This window comes from Cynocephalus volans, chromosome 8 (genome assembly GCF_027409185.1).
Source record: "Cynocephalus volans isolate mCynVol1 chromosome 8, mCynVol1.pri, whole genome shotgun sequence".
Lineage (NCBI taxonomy): Eukaryota > Metazoa > Chordata > Mammalia > Dermoptera > Cynocephalidae > Cynocephalus > Cynocephalus volans.
In genome coordinates this window covers 98,922,174-98,943,510 of record NC_084467.1, presented here as the reverse complement: position 1 = coordinate 98,943,510, position 21,337 = coordinate 98,922,174, and positions in this window count along the sequence as shown.

The window sequence follows — 21,337 nt, the reverse complement described above, 5'->3', positions numbered from 1 at the left end:
CGTTGAGCCCGTGGGCTCAGAGCATCTTGGGCCAAGAACTGAAAAACCTTAGTTTCCATACCAGTTGCTTTATTTACAATCTGTTTACCTTAGTCAAGTCATCTACCCTCTTTAAGCTCCAGTTTTGTCTTTTCTAAAATAAATGGGCTATCTATAGGAGTCAGCTTGTCAATAACTATCAAATTAACAAATAGATAAAACCTTTGACTGAACAATTCTTCTAGAAACTTATCTTCAGATATACTTGTAGTCATCCTACAGCTGTTCTTGCCCATAGTTTATTCATTACAGCTTTTTTTGTACAAAATACCTATTGGAAACAACTTAATTGAGCTGTTAAATAAACTAATTTCTATAATGCAATACTATGCAACCACCAAAAAGAATGATGCAAGTCTACATATACTGATATGGAATAAACTCCAATATACATTATTAAGTGAAAAAAAAAAAGCAAGGTGCATAAGAGTATGTAAAGCAAACTTTCTGTTTGTGTAAAGCAGAGAGAGAATATATGTGTGTATTTGCTCATATATGCATAAAATATGTCTGGAAGGTTATTCAAGGAACTGGTGACATTTGGTTGAATCATGTGAAAATAAAGAATATATTTTCAGAGAATGCTAGGAAGAAAGAAGGAAAGAAAGGAAGAAGGGAGAAAAAAAGAAGAAGGCACGAAAGTCCCAACCTACCCATTCGTCTGCCATGAGAAGCATGTGTGACGATGTCTAAGGCGGCATGCCGTCAGCCCAGGGTGCGATACCAGTGGGCTATTGCTGTGGCTCTCAGGCACAGTTCACCCTTCACCTCTGAATTTGAAATGAGTAACTTTTTTTCCCATCAAGATTCTGTCCTGAGTACCTATAGGAGATTCATAGCACAATTGTCCAGAAACATTTAGATAAAACATTTCCACTTTCCACGACCAGAAGTCTCTGGTGAGGTGTAGAAGGGGGCAGAGCTCTTCCCAAGAGAGCCTAGGGCCTGGAAAATAGTGAGAGTTGAAGAAGAAGGAAGTCATATTTTGTGTTACAAAGGGTATTTTTAGATTACCTGATGTCACTTTAAATGCCTCCTCTTCCAGGAAGCCAAAGTTGACCAGGAGCCCTTCCCATGTTCTAAAAGGAGCCTCATCATGCCAGGGTCTGGGGTCAGCACTCTCCCTGCCTATCTTCCAGCGAACAAGCTGATGTGGACTTTTCAGCTTCAACACATATAAAAATGGTAGCTACTTGGACGCCAGGGGGGACCCAGAAGTATTGTCTCTGTAGCTAGTAGAGTTTCCTTTGTCTTCTTGATCCTCTTGCTGATGCTCTTTCTGAGGTTTTACTGCTTTTAGAGTTAAGAAGGAGATTCAGCCCTAGGGAAGATAACTGTGAGCTACTGATTAAGAGATTGAGACTAGCAATATTTTTTGGAACTATCTGATTCAATATGAAGAACGGTGAAAAGTACTACTGACTCTAACCTTTCCCCACAGATGCCTGAACTCACACCACTAGCCATTTATGTGCTAAGCATTGTCATCAACATGTAGATCCTTTCTTTAAATTCAAATTTTCCAGGGAAGAGTGATAGCTTTAGAAAAATTAGCTTAAAAGAACACTCATTCATTCATTCATTCATTCATTCATTCATTCATTCATTCATTCAGTGATTAAGGAGTGTTCATTTATGCCAGACACTCTACCAAGTACTTGGATATATAGGCAAATAAGATAATCAATGACTTAAATAATACATGTCATAACAATAATGACAAAGATTACAATAGCTAACATTTTCTGAGTGTTTATTATGTGGCAGGCTCATTTTGCATGTATTTGCATTGAGTTCTTGTAACAGATCTGAGGTAGATCATGTTATCCCCATTTGTTGGATGATGAAAATGAGGCACAGAGAAGTTAAGTAACTTGACCAAGTTCCCATGGCAGGTAAATAGCTGAGCTGGTATATAAATTTTTTATCTAACAGATACTTTCCTAGGAAGAGTCAGTAGCCAGGATTTGCAGGCCTTGGTGCTGTCTCCCTGTGGTGTGGAGAGAGGGGAGATGGTTCAGGATGAGATACCAGATGATCCTCAGGCACCCGTCCTGCCCTGTGTTGGGAAGAACTCATAGCTACACAAGGATTTGAGGAGACAAGAGAGACTAATCAAGTGAGTAGGAAATTGCATGGAAACCAGCTAGGGTGACTGGTGTGCCCAGGAAACAGAAGAGCCCAGCCTAGGAAAAAGGCCAGGGCTGAGTCAGGATCCTTGGGGCTGTGAAAAAAGCAAGTTTTATCCAAAAACTTGAGACTTGGGGCACAGGCATCCCAGAGACCAAGGGAAATGTGAGAAATAAATCTGTCTTTGGCAGCAGTGTGGAAGTTGAGCAAGCTAGCAAGGAAGGACAGAGTGACCCAAAGGATCTGACTACATGGGGTGTCAGCCAAATTGAGAGTGAGACAGGAATGCCTGGCAAATCCTGAACCACACTTCAAAGTCAAGCTCAGCCAAGTTGAATGAACTTGAGAATATAAGGCTTTGGACCTGGCTGAGTGTCCCCAAGCTCATCCTAAGTGGCTCAGAAATGGTTTCTTACAAGTCACTCGGCCCAGCTCAAGGAATTCAGGCTAGTCAAGGGGCACTTTTCTAGCCTCCTGCCCTTCTCATGCAAATTCTGGATGTCCTACTGAGAGAGGAGATAGGTCCTTCCTAAAGTGTTCCCTGGGACGTGAAATTGAGCCCGGAATAACAACTTCATTCATTTTCCAAGTTCCCTGCCAGTTCCCCCTAGCCAAAGCAGAAAATGTGTGCTTGCAAAGGAAAGGCGGCCTCTTTGAGCTGGATCTTCTAGGAACTGGGAGGCTGCAACAATGGAAGCAGGGAGAGGCTGAGAGTGGGGCTAAAATGGATTCACCTGTCACCAAGTCACATTCAGAACTAAGCCTGTGACACTCAGTTGGGGGCTGGGAATAGAGGGTGAAAAGATGAGCTTTAGACTATTCTAGAAGAAAATGAAGCCTGTTTTTTTTTTTTTTTCTCCCTGATTAGCATTTTTATTGCGTCCCTCCTATTTGCTCTGCCTGCTCATAATTAAATACTGCCCATGGTGTCTTGTCTATCTTGGTAATGTTCTCTTGGACACCGATGAATTGGATTTTCTTTATGGATTTGCTCCACTGGTAGAAAATAAAGCTCAGGTTCTGTGCCTTTCCCGGCAGGGTGGGCCAACCTCAGGAGGATATCTAGCAGTGAGGGCAGGAGCCTCCTCTCAGCAGTCTCAGGGTGTCTGATCTGGGGTCTTGGAAGGAAAATGATAAAAGAACCAGGTCGAGGACTTCCGATCAAGATGGCAAAATAGACGGTACCCAGTGTCACTCTGTACCACAATCAACCAATTTACAACTGTTAAAAAGCAATGACTGTCAAGCTGGGGCTGCTAGAGCTGAGGGGAAGAGGAAGAGAGACCTACAGAATTCACGAAGGCAGGAGAAGCCACGATGAGAGGGAAAAAGTACCGCTCCGACCGTTTTGAGCCCTGACCATTTCAAGGCTGGCCCTGGTAAGCACACGGAACAAGAGCTGGCAAAAGCCACAGCAGTGCCCTTTGTATAAAGTTGTTTGGAGATTGCAGGGGAGAAGAGGGCCTTGGTGGACCCCAGAGCAGCAAGACTACTAAGAGGGTTCCCGTGGACCCACATAGGAGCAAGCGGCCACAGACAACTAAAAAAAGGAGCTACTCTGAGTCATTGCAAGGGACAAGCACATGGCCCATCTCATGGGTAATGTTTGGGGTGCAGGGGGGTAGGAGAGATAGGCTCACTGGGGGAACATTGGGGCACATCACGGACAGCTTATCTGTGCCCCAATCAGCACAGGCCCACTCAGTGGAGACTGGTCGGGAATATAGAACTGCAGGGGGTGAATTTGATGAAAAGACTCAGGCCCAAACCAGATTTTCCACACAATCCAGGTGTACACGAACTCACAACACCTGGAAGTGCTTACAAGGTCAACAATTAAACCCTGAGCTACACAAAAAGCCTTCCCCAGAGAATCAGCAGCAAAGAAGCAATTTAGCTCAACCCAGGACTCAAGTACTGGTCCCCACAGGAAGTTCCTTCATTTTAGAAGTAAGCAAAGGACAACAAATTAGTTCCAGTGCAGAGTTTAAGTGGTGGAGGTAGCTAATAATCCAACACAGAACTGAAAGAAAACAAAAATCCCACAGATCAGAGACAAAGGTCTGATATTAACCAGTAAAGGTCTGACACCACCAAAGAACACCTATAAAACAAGAAGGACCGGAAACTCCCCAGGTTCCCAAGCCAGGGCAGGGTGGGAGTGGGTGCCGAGGGCCTCAGCCACACTCCTCTGATGTCAGCATGCAGCCCAGCAATGACCACCAGGCTGCCGCCAGAAGTGCCCCGGGCCCCTGAGGCCGCACCCCCCAATGTCCACATCCATTCCAACAATGACCACTGAGCCATGGTTAGAAGCATCCTAGGCTTCCGAGCTGAGGTGGGGGGTTGCCGAGAGCATCAGCCCCGCCCCGCCAATGTCCACATCCAGCCCAGTGACAACCACTAAGCCACCACCAGAGGCCTCCTGGGCTGCCTTGATGAGGCTTCCTCGTCCTCCTACCTTATCTCCCTCCCCTTTCCCCTCTCCCCCTCCCCACAACTGCTCTGCAACATAGTAGAATGTAAAATAATAATAATAATAATAAAAATAATAAAGAAAGAAAGAAAGAGAGAGAGAGAGAGAGAGAAAGAAAGAAAGAAAGAAAGAAAGAAAGAAAGAAAGAAAGAAAAAAAGAAAGAAAGAAAGAAAGAAAGAAAGAAAGAAAGAAAGAAAGAAAGAAAAGAAAAAAGAGAGCCAGGTCTTCTTGTCCTCAGAGCAACCTCAGTTAGAGATGGCCCAGGATATAAGGCAGCTGCCTCCATTCTTCTTGGAAAGCCCTGAGGCCAAGTAGTTGGCAATGACCTCAGAAGGTTGGAAGAGAGGAATGGGAGAGAAAGGAATGAGGTTCTTTAGGAGGCAGACTCTAGACTTTCAGCCAGGACTCCAAACAGAACCCTGAGGCTGGTCCTGATCCCCCTGCCTAACTCCCCATTGCCCTCCTTACATGGCTCAAAGTCATGGACCCATAGCCATGGCCATGGCTGTGGCTCCTCAGGCCACCCCTCCTCTTGCATCATCACATTCCCTTGGCCTGCCAGTCCCTGGCCATCTCTCTAGCTTCCCTCCACTCCTCCCTTCTCCCCGTGCCTCAGTAGCATCCATTCTATTTCCAAGGAGCTGCCTTACTTTCTCCACTTTTGCTCTTTAACCAAAGCCCAGCTGTCTCATCTCATCATCCAACTTGGGCCACAATAAGGAGTGGATGAATTTCAATTTGAGCCTTCTCAAGTGTAGGTTTGTCAGTGGTTCACTAGGCATGGTCTCCAGAGAAGCAGTATCAACTTACATTTGGGAACCTGTAAGAAATGCAAATTCCCAGGCTGCTCCCCAGGCCTAGTGAATTAGAAACTCTGGGGTGGGGCCCGGTGATCTCTGTGTTAAGAAGACCTCCAGTGATTCTGGTGCACACTCATGTCTGAGAGCCACTGCTCTAGACCAACTTCCTATAGCTTTCCCTCAGCCCACACCATCTGCCTTTTACGGACCACGGACTCCAGGCCACTCCCTTTCTTTCCCAAAAGATACCAGCTGTCCTGCCACTGACCACTCTCTGAGGAGCAGTGTTTTCCTCCTCTCACGTCCCTACTCCATGCTGTCTCCGTGGACAATGTTGTCTTTTCTCACATCTTCACCTGTCACCTCTGTGCTGATGATTCCCACATGCACATTTTTAATGAACAGTTCTCCCCCAAGTTCTAGAAATACACTTCCTTCTGCCTATAAGACATTTGATGTTGAACGTATGGGCACTTCACTCACCCATCCCAAACAGAACTCCCCCAAACTGACGTCTGGGGTTCCTTATTTCAATTCATGCCCCACCCCGGCACCCTGCACAGAGACTGCTCTGACTCTTGCATCTCCTTCGACACTTGCTCCCTCCTCCTGCACAGACACTCCCACAGCCAGTCAGTCTCCAGGGACCATCGATTCTGCTGCTCCCAACCCTGGCTGGGTCTTTCTTCCTTGCTAGTTCCACAGCCCTTGTTCAGGGTCCCCCTTATCTACCACTTCTACCCACCCTTCTCAATGATGCCAGAGTCACTTTGCTAAAACGCAGTTCTCTCTGTGGTGGTTCCTCTTTCTCGTTGCCTACAGGATAGAACCCACACGGGGCTTTCCATCGTCTGGCTTTTCCTGCCACTGTCCTCGCTCAGCCGCACTCCCGCCACTAGACATGCTGCTCATTTTCACACCTCTGTGCATTTGCTCTTGCTCTTGTCTTCGCCTTTCTGTCTCAAGAACGCCTTCTCACCCTTATCAGTGCAAGTCAACGCCCCCTGCCTCATGCGCACTCTTCCCCATCTCCCAGTGTATATTGCTCTTGCCCTTATTAGAGGACACATCCCTTTGTATTGCTCATTTGTCATCCTTCCCAGATTGTAAGCTCCTCAAAAGTCTCTGCTGTGTCTCAGTCATTGTCTTCCCAGCCCACAGCACTATTTTTGGTACATAGTCGAAGCTATACACATTTTTTTGTCTGCTTCATCCAGCTATTACTAAAAGACTGAGACTTGCAAACATACCATCACATATAATCTACTGTAACCCTCTTAGCCCCACTTCCTTATCACCCAAGTAAAGTGGTGGTAGTTGGGGGGAGGAGACCATCCTTCTCATATGCCCTTCAGACAGCTGGTGGATGTTGGCTTCCAGCCTTGTCATTGGTCTTAGGTGTCAACATCTCTCCTGCCCTAGAATGGTGGAGGGAATGAGTATGATTAGCCCCTCAAGTCCCACCTAGGGATGGTCCCCTTCCACTGCAGCTCAGTCTTGAGAACTTCTGAATCCTCTCCACACGCTCAGCAGCTGTGGGCTACATGATGAGTCTCCCTCCAGCTAAGAAAAGAGGGTCTCCTTGTTAGGGTCTGACCCTGGCTGGCCATTCTCCTGAAGTCTCAGAGTGGTAGCCACATGAAATGTGCTGTTAGGGGGCATTTCCTGTGCCTCTGAATCCTGAGCTGCCTCCAGAGTGACCCTTGTGTTCAGAGGTGAGCAGCAGTGCTTACAATAATTAGCTTGCGGTGTTTGTTGAGTGAGTAACAAAATGCTGAGGAGAGGAAGGTGCTCTCAGAGTGTCCTCCTGTCATTGCTAGGCCCTGCCTTTCCAGCCTGACAATTTCAGAGTCTCTATGCAGAAAGGAGTTAAGGCAGCTAGAGGAAGATGGAGAAAACTTGGAAAGAACATTTCTTCATGACTCTCTCTTCTATTTGCCTCTGAGGAGAACCTCTGGATCAGGAAAAACATGCAGGTTTCTCAGGCCACCAATACCTCTTCCTCCTTGCCCTCAGCCCTGGGCTTGTGCTCTTCCAGGCTGCAGGCAGAAAGAGGTAGACAGACTAGCTTGGAGACAACTTTAAGTGAATTCAATTACCATAGCAACCCAAACCAGCAGAATGGAGATTAGGCTCCAGACAGCAGTGATCCAGGCATCCAAAAGAAGCAGCAATCCAAAGGCTACTGCTTTGAGACCAGGGGCTGGGGGCAAAAAGGGCACCCTGGCTCATTTACTCAGCACCCCCAATTCACCTGTACTTCCTGGAATGCTACAGAGCTCTAACCTAGCAAGGAGCAGGCACCCATCCATGCCTGGAGCTGGAGAGCCAGGAAGGGGTATGGGGTTAGAGCAATGAGCAGATGCTGACTTCTAATTTTCTAGTGTGTCCTTCCATACATGATCAGGGTACTGGCCTGCCTTCTGTACTGCCTGGCAGTATAATATTTAAGAGTAGGAACTCTGGAGTCAGGATGTTTGGTTTCAAATCCCAGCTTTGCCATATGATCTTAAGCAAATTGCTGAACTTTCTTTGCCTCCGTTTTCTTCATCTCATAAATGGAGTTGACAGTACCTGCTTCATAGGAGTGTTGTAAGGACTAAAAAATAAGAACACAGAAAAAAAGCCTCAGCACAATGTATGGCAAATAGCAAATGCCAGGCAAGAGTTTATTGTTACTGTGTCATTGCTGCTATTATTAATTTCATGATGATTCCAGACTCCATCTCCTCCTGGCCCTTGCCTATTGTCCTGTGTTATATCACCTTTGTCAGGCTGAGTTGCCCAGCCTGAGGCAGGCAGGGAAGATTCCCAGAAGGCTTACAAGTTGGTTCATAGCAGTAAGTCCCCTCTGGCTCTGGAAGCCAGTCAAAGACCCAGAAAAGTGCACAGGCCTCCTGGAAACAACCAAAGGCCTTGCTCTCTGGGGCGCTTCATCTGCGCCTGCCAGCTGTGGTCAGCTTTGGGACAGAACCCTAGCCAACCAGTGGTCTCGTTCAACTACTCATTCACCCCAAAGTTGTTAAAACAAGTCTGTGATCATTTCAGTCCAAAAGAGCCATTGCCTTCCATGAAGGTGGAATCCTCATCTGTAAAGTGAGAATAAAAATAAAGTCCAAGTCAGAGAAATAATGACCTACCTGTTCATGTAGAACTGAGGGTGAAGGTAGGCACCACCTTTATGGCTTTCATCTTGTGTGCATGGAGGGCAAGGGGCTTTATTTCCCATATGGCATGTGATCATCTGGAGGGCTAAGATGGCCCACTTCAATAAAGCAAAGGACTTGGGACTGTGGCTGGGGAAGGTGTATCTTGGCCCACCTCCAGGAGATGTGCTCATTCATTCCTCAAGCAGTTTTTGTGCATCGGTGACAAACCAGAACTTGTGCCAGCCACTGGGATTCTGAAATAAATAAGACTTCAAGAGTTCAGCTTGCCTGTAAAGATCTCAGAGAAACACAATACAAGGTGCTATTTGACAGAGGGGAAAGTGTGGTGAGGACACTCAGGGCAGAACAACTAACCCCACATGGGGCTGTGGGGTGGGCGATCAGAGAGGCATCTGGATTGGCCTGGAAGGAAGAATACCATTTTGCCCAGTGGAGAACTTAGAGGGAGGACTCTGCAGGCAGAGAGAACAGCAGGTGCAAAGAGGAAGTGTGAAAGGCCTGGTGTATCTGGAGGAAGGTGAGAAGTTTAGGGATGATAAAGCACATGCACACATGCCTGTGTGTGCGTGTGCATGTTAGAGGACAATAAGGGGGTGGGAAGAAGAATGGTAGGAGATGAGACCCAAGCGTTAATCTCTCTTCTTATCACTCAAGCGATCAGCAGTTCTATAAGCCTCTAGATACTGTAGCCCGCTCTGCTGGGATTTGTTCAGTCTTATTTTGAAAATTCTTTCCACTATAGTCAAAGGAGTTGTTGAGCTGGTTTTAGGTTAACCCCAGCCTGTTTCTGAAGGTCTGCATTGCTCTCAGTTCTTGAATGTCCCCAGCTGACAGCTTCCTCCGGCCCACCATAAACAGCTTGGGCTGGAAAAGACCCTGAGAGAGAACTGACCACCCCAGCTCTCCTGGAAGGTCTGCACCCACACTTCCAGCTGGCTCTGCTTTGCATTCCCATACCCCAGACTGGTTCCCTCACTGCCTAGACATCACAGCCTGACCCGGAACCGTCTCATGATGCTCCACAGCCAGCCAATAGGAGTCCTGATGATTTTTGTCTTCAATATATTTCTCTCATGCTTCCTCTTGTCCACCCCAAGTACCACTGCCCTAGTGGAGGCCCTTATCATCTCTTACCTGGAATGCTGCAATAGCTTGCTAATTGGTCCCCCTGCTTCCCATCTGGTCCTCCTCAAATCCATTCTCCACACTACTGGGCTAGAGTGGTTTTTTCACACATAGATTTGACTGCACTGTGCATCTGCTAGAAGCCCTTGGGCAGCTCCCCATGGCCTGCAGGATAGAGTCCATCTCCTTAGTTTGCCACACAAGACCTCCATGGCTGGCCTTTTCAGCCTTGGCCCTGTAGGTTAGATGTTCTATGCCCTGAAATCTCTGCCCTGCCCGGTGTTCTGGTCATCCCCGTGCTCATTTGGCTGACTCCTGCCTTCTTTCCAGACTCAGCTCATATGTCATCTCCTCCAGAGCATCTTCCCTGACTGCTCAGGCTGGTCCAAGTGCCTCCTCCTTGTGCTTCTCTAGAGTCCATGCACAACCCTGTCACAAATACTAGCTCTGCCACTACTGCAGCCCTGTGATATTTGCCTTCAAATCTTCATCTGAAAAATGGGAATAGTAATCGATCTACCTCTTGGGATTCTTTTGAGAATTCATAAATTTAGCTTCTATTCACCCCTCAGGCTTTGCTGACGCCAGAGGTTTTAGTAAGCCTAATTACTGAAGACTCACTGTCTTTCTTGTTAAACCATGAGGTCCTCTTCATGAAGGCGGCCTGTGTCTATCTTGCTCTCCATCTTGTGCTCAGCATAGCAATTCGTGGGCATTCAATAAGTATGTGTTAAATGAATAAATGAATTGTTTACTAAGTGTTTGTTGAACTAATGTTAGTGGACAAAAACCTGTCAATTCAAGGAAAATCTATATTGAATGCCGTCTCCCCTGTCACTATGTAGGTGGGACAGGAGATGCAGATAAGAACATACATATTCATGTGCCCTGGACAAAACAGTACCCTAAGCTGGGACTGGAATTCAACTCAATAGCACTTGAATAGGGTGAAATGGGAAGTAAAAGGAATCTTTGAGGGAGAAACAGTACATAACCCGCTCCCCTTCCTGTCCCTCATCACCATCCCATTGCTGTACATAGCACAGTAACCCACTGTAATTCACCAAGAAGGCTCTTGTCTGTTTCCTTTTTTGTCCACTTCAGGAATCTGGAGCAAAGAGGGAGCCTGCTGACATTGAACTTGTATTTGCAAAATTGACTCGCACTAGTTAAGAAGTCATGAGCCACTTTGTGAACCACTTTGTGGATTCCCATCTGTATGGGTGAGAGGAGAGCCCCATGGAGCCATCAGAAAGGGTATTCACTCTCTCATCAAGAAAGGACAGATCATTTTCTAACTTCTGTAAGCATGTGGTTGTTTTGTTTTGTTTTCTTCACTCTGAGGCCAGCTGTCTCCATTCTTTATGATGCAGGGCATGATTTAACACGTATACTTAAAAAATGGAAGAACAACTTCTTAAATTTGCAGCAAATGTATTGTTCAATAGATTTGATTTACTAGTTACGAGCCAAAGAAGAGCCGCCATGGCGATTTATCGTGATGTTGTCTCAGGCATTGGAGTCAAAGTCTCTGTCTGCGCTGGTCCTCATAAAAATAATCCACTGAAGGGAAGACCCACAGTTCATCTTAGCACAAGCTTAAACTGTAACTGCCGCATCCTATTCTGTATGTCAGACCACACTTTTAGATGATGAGATGAAGACAGGTGGGAGGAGGGGCAAGGCATGGCCCATAGATGGATTTAATGGTACTTGTTTTTATGTGGCTGGTTGGGGTCAAAGAGCAGAAGTTTCTGGACATCACAGCTTGTGAGAGATTTACAGGGCTCCATTTGCCTTCCTGGTGACTCCGCAGAGGAATTAAGTCAACAGAAAACCTGTGTGTGCGTGTGTGTGTGTGTGTGTTTATGTGTTGAGGGGAGGGAAGGACCAACACCTATAATTTAGAGAGATTCAGAAGGGTCAGCCTCTTGAGAAAAACCTCTACAAGATAGTCTCTGCTTCTGATTTCTGAACAGAAAACATCTGCTGTCCACTAGAGATGGCTAGAATGTGGTAAGTTCTATGGTGGGTAAAGGGGTGAGAGTGAGGAAGAAGTGGTTTTAAGCTAAGCCCTACCTCTGAGTGTTAGCTCAGCAGGGATGGGATGAACGAACAGCCTGGGCAAACACTCATGGGTGAAAGACAACCTGGGAGTTTGGAGAACTATAGCTCTTTCAATATGGCAGGGCCCAGGAGTAGAAACTGGGAAAGCAGAAGCAAGCAAGGATTTATAACAGCATGAGACATGTTGAAGTGGGTTTACTCAATTCTGATGGCAATGGGGACTGATAGAAGGATTTTAACCATGGGGTAACATGTTTGGATTTGTGTTTGAAAAAATTGTCTGGCTGCTGTGTAGAAAATGAACTAAAGCACTGGCATCCTTGGTTGGGCTTCCATTGTTGGAAAATTCCCTGCCTATGCCTAGCCCAGGCCAGGAGGCACAGCCCTGGTCTTCAGCCAGCCTCTTGGTGTCTGATGTTCAGTATCTACACAGGTGCTGAGGTAAGAATGACATACTGGCTCTTCTCTCAGGAGACACAGTCCAATGGGGCAGACAGGACTTCTTCTGTTTGAGGAAGTCATATCCAAAATATATTACTAGTGAGTACAGGAGGGCCACAGGATTATAGCCAGAGAGTTAACTGGAAAAAATGGGAACAAAGACCCAAGATTCAAGTCAGGAGAGAGGCCTTTATGTTTGTGGCAATGTGATTGCTGGCTAGACTACCCTATATCTTCTCATGAGCAGCAACCCCTGCTTCTCCCAGCTTTTCTGCAGGAGTCTGGTGAAGGGTACATTGTGAATTATATAAGATAGAACTGTGCAATAGAACACAGAACTTTCTGTGATGATGAAAATGTTTTCTATCTTCGCTGTCCAGTGTGGTAGCCTGGTACATGTGGTTGTTGAGCACTTGAAACGTGACCACTGCAATTAAGAAACTAAATTTTAAATTTTATTTAATTTTAATTAATTTAAACTTTAAACAGCCGCAGGTGGCTACTGGCTGTCATATTAGACAATACAATTCGAGAATGTAAGATCCTTGAAGACAGTTCTATCAACTGCTGAGATTCTCATAAGCAGTTCTTATTTACTGTTCCTGAAGGCAGTGTCGTGTAGGTGACTGTGAATGTTGGTATAGTCAAACATAGGGTATAAATCCTACCTGTGCCATTATATAGGTCAGGAGTAGCTTAGTACTTTAACATACATTACCCAAAGTTTATTTTTTTTGCTCATTTAACAGTCCAAAGAAGGTTAGAAGGGTCTCTGCTCCATACAGTAATCCAGGGACCCAGAATTCTTCCTTCATGGCTCTTCCCCCTTCTAAGCCTTTGAAATTCTCTCCATTCAGCCAGTGGATGGAGAAAGAAAGACAGCATGCAGGATTGCCCTAGATGTTTTTTATGGGATTGGCCTATATTACCTTGGCCAGAACTTCATCACATGGCCAAATCTAACTGCAAGAGAAACCTAACTGGAAAATGTAATCTACCTGCATCCATGGAAAAGAGGAACTGTGTTTGATTAGCATCTAGTCAGTCTCTGCCACAGGTACCTATTAGCTGTGTGACCTTAGGTCTTAGTTTTATCTATAAGACGGGAGTAAAATAAGAACCGGCGAAGGCTAAATGAAGTAGGCATCTGAAAAATGAGTCCAGTGGCATTCCTGACTATGAATTGCCTCTCTGCTTGGGCCTCATCACAGCTATTTGGGCAACAGTCCTGCTGACACCAGAAAGCTTGTACATGGAGGCACCACTGCCGGGCATTTTGGGCGTGCCCCTTTCTACCTATGGAACAGGACAGATTTGGGGCAGAACTCAGTAAGCCCTGAGCTTGCCTAATCCAGGGACCACTCCTGGGCACAGATGCAGGTACTGGACAAACATTCTTAGCATCACGGGGGAGAGGGAGGAAGGACTTCTTCCCTGGAAAGATGAATTTTGTTGGTCATTATGAGGGTGCAATTACTGAAACATTTACAGATGATGTATGATATCTAGAATTTGCTTCGAAGTTATGAGGGGGTGAGTAGGGCATAGATGAAATATGATTGGCCATGAGTTAATAAATATCAAAGTTTAAATGATGGTTCATTGGGATATTTTATATAATTCTGTCTAGTCTATTATATATGTTTGAAATTTTTCATAATAAAAAAAATTTTTTTAACACCCACGAGGACCCATCTTTAATGAGGATTTTGCAGAGAAGTCCTAAAACCTCTTATGACCTTGCAGTATGGGGCCAATAGCTGGACTGTCTTTGTTTATCTGTTGACTCACTAAAGCAATTGGCACTTCTGCAGCTGGGTCTCCCACAAACCCAGGGAGGCAAAAACACCCAACCCCAGCCTTGAGCTCTGATGAAAAAATGAATTTGAGTATGAGTATCACAGATATGCAGTGCTGGAAGGGGCCTGGGTGCTCATGAGCTGTGTCTGTTTACCAAGAGGAGGTTGGTATATAAAATTAATGCACAAATCTCCTTATTACAACTCTTCCGAAGGCTGGAGACTTGCTTTTCTAGCTATAGAATTCAAAACAGACTGCCTTGTTGCTTATAATTGCATGAATGGGACCGGTTTTACGAGTAGACATGGCTCTATGGCATCAGGAAGAGCCCCCCCAACTTCCCCATTACTCTGACGAATGCTTGGAATCCCATCCACTCTTAAGCCTTGCCTTAAGGCTCTGTCCTATTAAAATGTGAATAGTGTATCTCAGCATGGGTAGTCACTTACACATTAGTTTAAATGACTTTATTAGTTCTTGCTGATGGGGAAAAAATGGGGAAAAATGGACACTTGACACTCAAGGCTACAGGAATGGGGTGCCACAGAATGAGAGAAGAGCTGGTGAAAAAAGCATCTAGGAACAAACTTCTCTATTTTACACATTTCCCGAGGTGCCGCATGAACAATAATCACATGGAAAGAACTCAGGAGACCTGTCTAAACTTCTTCACAAGCAAGCACTAATTGTGACGCTGTGCCCAAGATTTAAAAGAGTTAGTTTCAGACAAATGTAGACTCAGTTACAACATTATAATAGCAAACATTTTTATTTAACATTGTATATAGGACATATTACATGCATTATCTGACTGAATCCTCACAAACCCTGTGAGCCGATGTCATCATTATAACCTATTTTGCATATAAGGGAACTGAGCATCAGAGAAATAAAGTGACGTGCCCAATGCCATACACATATTAAATGACAGAGTCAAGATTTGAAACCACATCTATCCAGAGTCCATGCTCTCACCACTAAGTCTCCACTGTCCCAGATTTGCTGACATGGTTTTCATACAATTTTACACTTACAGTCCAGTAACCTTTAGTCTTGGCATTTCCTTGTGCCTTGAGCATGCTAGGGTTTTGGCTAATGGGCTTTGACAGGCCCCCATGCTGGTTTTTATGGCGAGCACAGTCACAGCTGCAGGCAAACAGAGACATATCCAGCTGACCATCCTGGCTGTTCCCAAGGAGGTGATATTCTGGTGATGTGACTGACATTTTGCCAGAAAGCAAAGAAAAGAGTTCTCTGAAAACCAATCTGGTTCAAGAGAACAACACTGGCCAGGTCTCTGCAGGCAGCATCGACTGAGGCTCGCTTTGTAGATCTGAAAAGTCTTTCCTTCCCTTCCCACTGGATGAGGGGGCTTTGGGGCTCTCTTTTCATTTAGGATTAGCCAAAAATCGAACACCCTCATCCTTTCTCTCTGTCCTCATGACAGTGCTTAAGATCAATCAGATAGGACTTAGAGACTGCCCAGGTGACAAACTTATTGCATATTCTCATTACATACAATTAAGGGAGCCATGCAAATGAAAGCTTAAATAAATTCATAATGCAAATGTATTAAGCATCTGCAGTGTGCCAAGCACTGAGCGAGGATTCAGAAATGGTTAAGACATGGTCCTTGCCTTAAACAGCTCAAAAGCCAGAAAGGAATTCCATCACACAGACAACTAAGACCACACAGGTCATAACAACCATATTTGAGGTGCGCAGGAAGGACTGTGGAAGCCCACAGTGGGGAATGGTTAGTTCATCCTGGGCTTTGGGGGAGGATTTTACCAATACATTTTATGTGACCTTTGTGCTAGGTATTTAAGGTTTGAGGCTGAGTGGAGGTTTGCTGGGAAGACAGAGGAAATAGGAAGTGGTGGAAGGCATTTCTGGAAGAGAGCACAGTGTGTACAAAGGCTTGAAGATGTAATAGGATGAAATTTTATCAGGTAACAGAGAAGAGGTCTATGTGCTAAAAACAAAGGTGTGAGTGAGGCCAGAAAGGAAGTAGGAGATGACATGATCAGAACAGGGTTTTTCAGAGGCAATGATCAATTGCAGAAGGTTGAAGGAGGGTGGTGAGATGAATCACAGAAGTGCCTGTGTGCAAACGTGGAGATGCACAGGAGAGAGTTAGGGGGTGAGGGAGAGCTCAGGAAAGGATCATCAGCATCCCAGCGAACTTGAAACCATGGGCTTGCATAAACTCTCCAGTGAAAAGGTCAGATAGAGAAGAAAAGAAGACCAAAAGAACCCTGGGAAACATCATCACACAAGGAGCCACCAGAGGAAAGCAAAACAGTCACTGCACCTAAAAGCTGTATCCCCAGCCTCCACCCACCCTTTCCAAATTGTTTCTAACAAGAAACGAAACAAATGATGATGGTTATCTTCTCCCTCCCAGTGCCTGTCTCTCCTCATATTTGCTTTCTTCCTTCCCTTCCTTGCCCTTCCTTCCCTGACCTCTCTCTCTAAGGGAGGTCTTGAAAAGCAGAAAATCCTCCATCAGAGCTATGCCTCCCCAGGATCTGCCCCAGTTGGAGCAGGCATCAGGCTGGCAGAAGGTCCACTGGAAGGACTGACTTTCAGAAGCTCTACCGGAGGTCAGAAACTTTGATGTCTTTTGCCATAACTGCTCTAAGCATACTGACTAATGAGATGACCACCCAGGCCACTACTAGCCTCCCAAATGGGTTAGGTCTGCAAGAAGCGAGGGTTCCGCCAACCTTAGGAAGGGACCAGAAGCATATGATGGTTGTGAGGGTTCAGTCATCATGGTCACCAATGTGGACAGCATGTCCTGGCCTGTGTTTGGCCTCCGTAGGGCTGTCTGGGGGTTGGGGGCTTAGTGTGTCCAGAATGAGATTTTCTTCTGAGGTGAAGTCTGCCTGAGGAATTCTGACGCTTGGTGGTGACTTGACTTTCTCTAGTTTCCCAAGATGAGGTAGGTAGTATTGCCAAGCCAGACAACGTGTGCTGATACCCAGCAGGCAAACCCTTGGCCTTCTGGGACTGAGGCAAAGTTCTGCAGCATTTGTGACAACACTACCCACCTCATCTTGGGAAATTAGAGAAAGTCAAGTCACCACCAAGCATTGGAGTTCCTCAGGCAGACTTCACCCTGAAGAAAACTCAGAGAGTGTAACCTCGCTCGGGACACACTAAGCCCCTAACCCCCACCCAGCCCTATGGAGGCCAAACACGGGAGAGGCCAAGTGCCACACCAAGGGCTCTCTTAGGGCAGACCCTCTCTCAGACTGAGGAGGCCACTCTGCTGTCAGAAGAGGGAAAAATCAGCATCCTGGGTTAGTGGCAAGAGGGAGAGCCCAGAGCTTCACTCTAGCGATACAGCCTCACATCCCTTTGGAACATTCCTCTCCAGCAACCACCTGCAGTTTTCCTATCTATAAAATGGTGGTAATATCTACAGTGCAGGATTATCAAAGGTCCAGCAAGAAGCCCAGCATATGTGGCTCTTCTGCTGAAGGTTGATATGCTAAGCCTGACACAATCCAAGGCTGAGCACCGTTGCTTGGGATCCCCTGGGCAGCCTTCCTGCTCTTGGTCCTTTTTAAAATTAATTAATTATTAATTGAATCATAATTGATTATACATATTTCTGGGATCCAATGTTGACATACGTTGATCAAATCAATATTACTAGCATATATATTGTTTCAAATCGTACTTATTCTTTATGCCCCTTGTCCAATCTCTCCCTATCCCCCTTTCTCTCCTCCTTCCCACCACTGATAACTGTAGATTTCTTCTCTTTCTCTGAAAGAGTAATATTTATTCTGTTGATTAGTTGCCTGGATGATCTGTCCAATGCTGAAAGGTGTGTTCAGGTCCCCCAGTATTATCATAGAGCAGATGCTGCTTCTGTCACTCTGGAATGGGCTTTGCAGAGAGAGAAATCCTCTTCTTTACTATCTCTGCTGGTGACTCTCCTTTTGTCAATGTACTCCAGGGGCTGGTGGACCATCTTCGTTGTGGTTGTGACATCTAGCCACTTTTGCGGCAGACATGGTTACTGTGGTGGCTGTGGTGTGTCACCCACATGGAGGTGAGGTTTTGGGCATCCTCCTTGGTGCTGGTGATGTGCCTGGTTGTGGGCAGGGGTTAGGTCCCCGGCTTGATTCCCTGGGCCCCTGGGCAGGGCACCAAGGCACTGGTGGTATGCCTGGATGTGGGTGGGGGGTCTGGTTGTTCTTGGTCCTTTAAAGACCCACTTCCTGATAGTGGCCTCCTAGCTCCCTATCTTCTTTCCTTGTATGTTCACGGACTGAGGTGAAATGAACTCTGATGGCAACTAGGTAAATGCTCTTATGCCCAGCTTTGGGAATAAGGGATGGGGGGCAACAGCAGGATCAAAGTGAGAGGACTCCAAACTCAAGGACAGACTTAGGGAGAATGAGGGGCCACCCGTCCTGAGTCCCTCACTGCAGCTCCAACTTCACAAAGTCTTGCTGTATGTGGTTAGGTAAATAAAGGAGGCTGGGACCATATGGGAAGTGAGAGTCCCAGAACTTACTCCTCTAAACTAAAATTGGCCCCCAGGAGATTCCCCATGGGCTTCTGACATGGTCCAGCCCCTTCCTCATCCCCAAGCGCTAACACTCTTCTTTTCCTTCAACAAAAGTCTCCCTTTTCTGGGGCTTAGGAAATCAGTTATCTCCACAAGGTGACTTGACTTATTGTGGGCTGTGGGCTGGCATTTTTATAGTTATGTGTGTGTGTGTGTACAATCCAGCAGATTGCTTTGCACCTCCTGCCTGCACCACTCCTACCTCGAATGAAAACAGCCAACAATTATATTGTACTTCTCATGTTCCAGGAACTGTTCTAAGTGTTTTATCTGTGACAGTTCATTTAATCTTTACAGGAACCCCATATGGTAGATAGTATTATTTATCACCATTTTCGAGATGAGGAAATCATGGCACAGAGAAGTTAAGTAGCTTCCACAAGGTCACACAGCTAGTTAACAGCAGAGGCGGGTTCAAACCCGGGCAGTCTGACCTCGACCTCAAAGTCTGTGCTTTTTACCTCCTAGGTACACAGCATCCTGAATATAGAAAGCCGGCAACCCTCATAGGTACAGCCCCACCCCCCAAATTCCTGCCCCAGCATGGGGCAGATTGATCAACTAGGACAGCCGCAGGTGCTGAGGATGATGAGACTGACCCTTAAGGACACTCTGAAGCACAGCTTCAAAGAGCAAACCTGAGCAGAGCAGCCCTGGGAAACAGCCACACAGACACACCACACTGACATGTCAGCAAAGAGGCAGCCAACTTTGAGCTGGGCTGCCTCTTACCCTCACGGTCCACACTGTGACAAGCTCTACAAATAGCGGCCCGAGCCACGGGACTAAAGAATTTTCATGTGTGCACAGCTTGGAAAGAACACACACACACACACACACACACACACACACACACACACACACACACACACAGAACAGTCATCCACAGGAGCACCGTCTTTAAATAGAAAAGATAGCCTGAAATACACCCTGAGCTCGCGGGTGCTCACACACACAGACACACACGGCCAGGGCCAGGGGAGCAACTGAACAAATGCCTCAGCTGTGCTGGTGGCAGCGAGAGGAAATCTAGTGCCCTGGCAGCTCCTGACTTTCAGTTCCTATTTAAAATGTCTGAATTGGGAGCATCGACAAGCTCCCAAATTAGCTTTTTAAATAGAGGCTGAGAGTTAAAGGAAAAGCGGCCGTGTCATGGGGGAAAAGCAAGCGAAAATCCCGGCCAGGCTGGGCCAGAGGCAGAGAGGGGGAAGGTGAGGACAGGCAGTGCTGGAAAGATGTAGTGCAGGGCTGGGGAACCAGTAGGAGGAACAACATCTCCTGGGCAGGGGCTCCTCCAGTGGCCCAAGTCAAAGAGACCTCTTTTCTCCCCATCACTCCACTCTTATTTTCCAGGTCACCTGGTTGTGGAAAGGCTGGTAAACAAAAACCACACTGGCCTAGACTAGAAATCCATCTTTCATATTTTTCTCTAGATTCTCAAGACAGAAAGGAGAGAATAGTCCACAGCTACTTCACTTAAACGATGTGAATCTGGGAAGAATAGGGGGCGGGCAGTGAAGAGGGGGTGTCTGAATGAGTGCCCTGTTTTCACACAGGGCTCACAAGGCCCAGGAGGCCAGAGTTGTCCCATTACTTGACCTCTCCAGGGGAGGAACAATGTCCCCAGCTAACTGGTCCAAAAAGCCTCCAAGCTTGGGCAGACATAGCCCCTGAGCTACCCACAAGATGCAAAACAACGGTGGGAATGTACAGGAGTTCAAGTCTGGGCAGAAATAAAATTTTGGGGTTTAACTCTCTTAAGTTGGATAAGGGGTGGAAGACTGAAGGAAAGTGCCCCTCCTGAGAGCTGCCCACCCAGGTAATGCACCTTCTCCCAGGGGTCAGCACAGATGAGGTTGGCAGTTGTGAGAAAATTAGCTCTTCCCCAGAGGGAAGGAAGGAGGGAGGTGGGAGCAGTGCCAGGGCCTTCCCTGAATTCTTCCGCTGTCTGCCAGGGAGTGGCAGTGTTGTTAATCATTATTACTGTATGCAAATCACCATGCAAATCCCACACAGCTCTGGAACTCCAGGCAAATGCTAATGGAGCCCACGCCCACCTCTTGAAGGGCCAATTGTACACCTTTCAGACTGACACACAGACAGGGGCTTTGCAGAAAATGAGTTAGTGTGTGAATGAGGGGCTCCAAGACTCCAGGGGCCCACAACGGCTCAGACCATAATTACCGACCCCTGCCCCTTCATCTGGAAGAGGGCTAGGTGTTCTTACAAGCCGGAAGCCCCGTCTGGACTCACGGAGGTCCTTTTCCAGCCCCGGATTTAGAACTGCCCTTTCAAGTACATCCTCGCCATCACCGTACACTTTGCGTTTCTCTCGGTCTCTGTCTGCGCACACACCTCTCCACAGTAAGAACTGTGATCGCTCAAGCCAAGCGTTCAGGTCCCTGCTGAGGCGCAGGGCTCCCTTGCTTTCCCAGCGCCAGGCCGAGATCCCGGGATTCCGGGCACCGAGGCCGGAGACACGGTGAAAGCCGGAACCACTGGTCGGCCCAGCCACGGGGACTGCGCCCTCCGCGCGCCGTGGCCCTGAGGGTGGAAGTCTGGGCCGGACACCCGGTCCGGTGGGCACATGTCGACCTCCCACTCCCCATCCCAAGTCAAAGCAGCAGACAGTGGCGATCTATGGGCTTCAGGGAAGGACCGAGGGGCTGGGCCGGCTCCGGGAGGAAGGGGACTGCT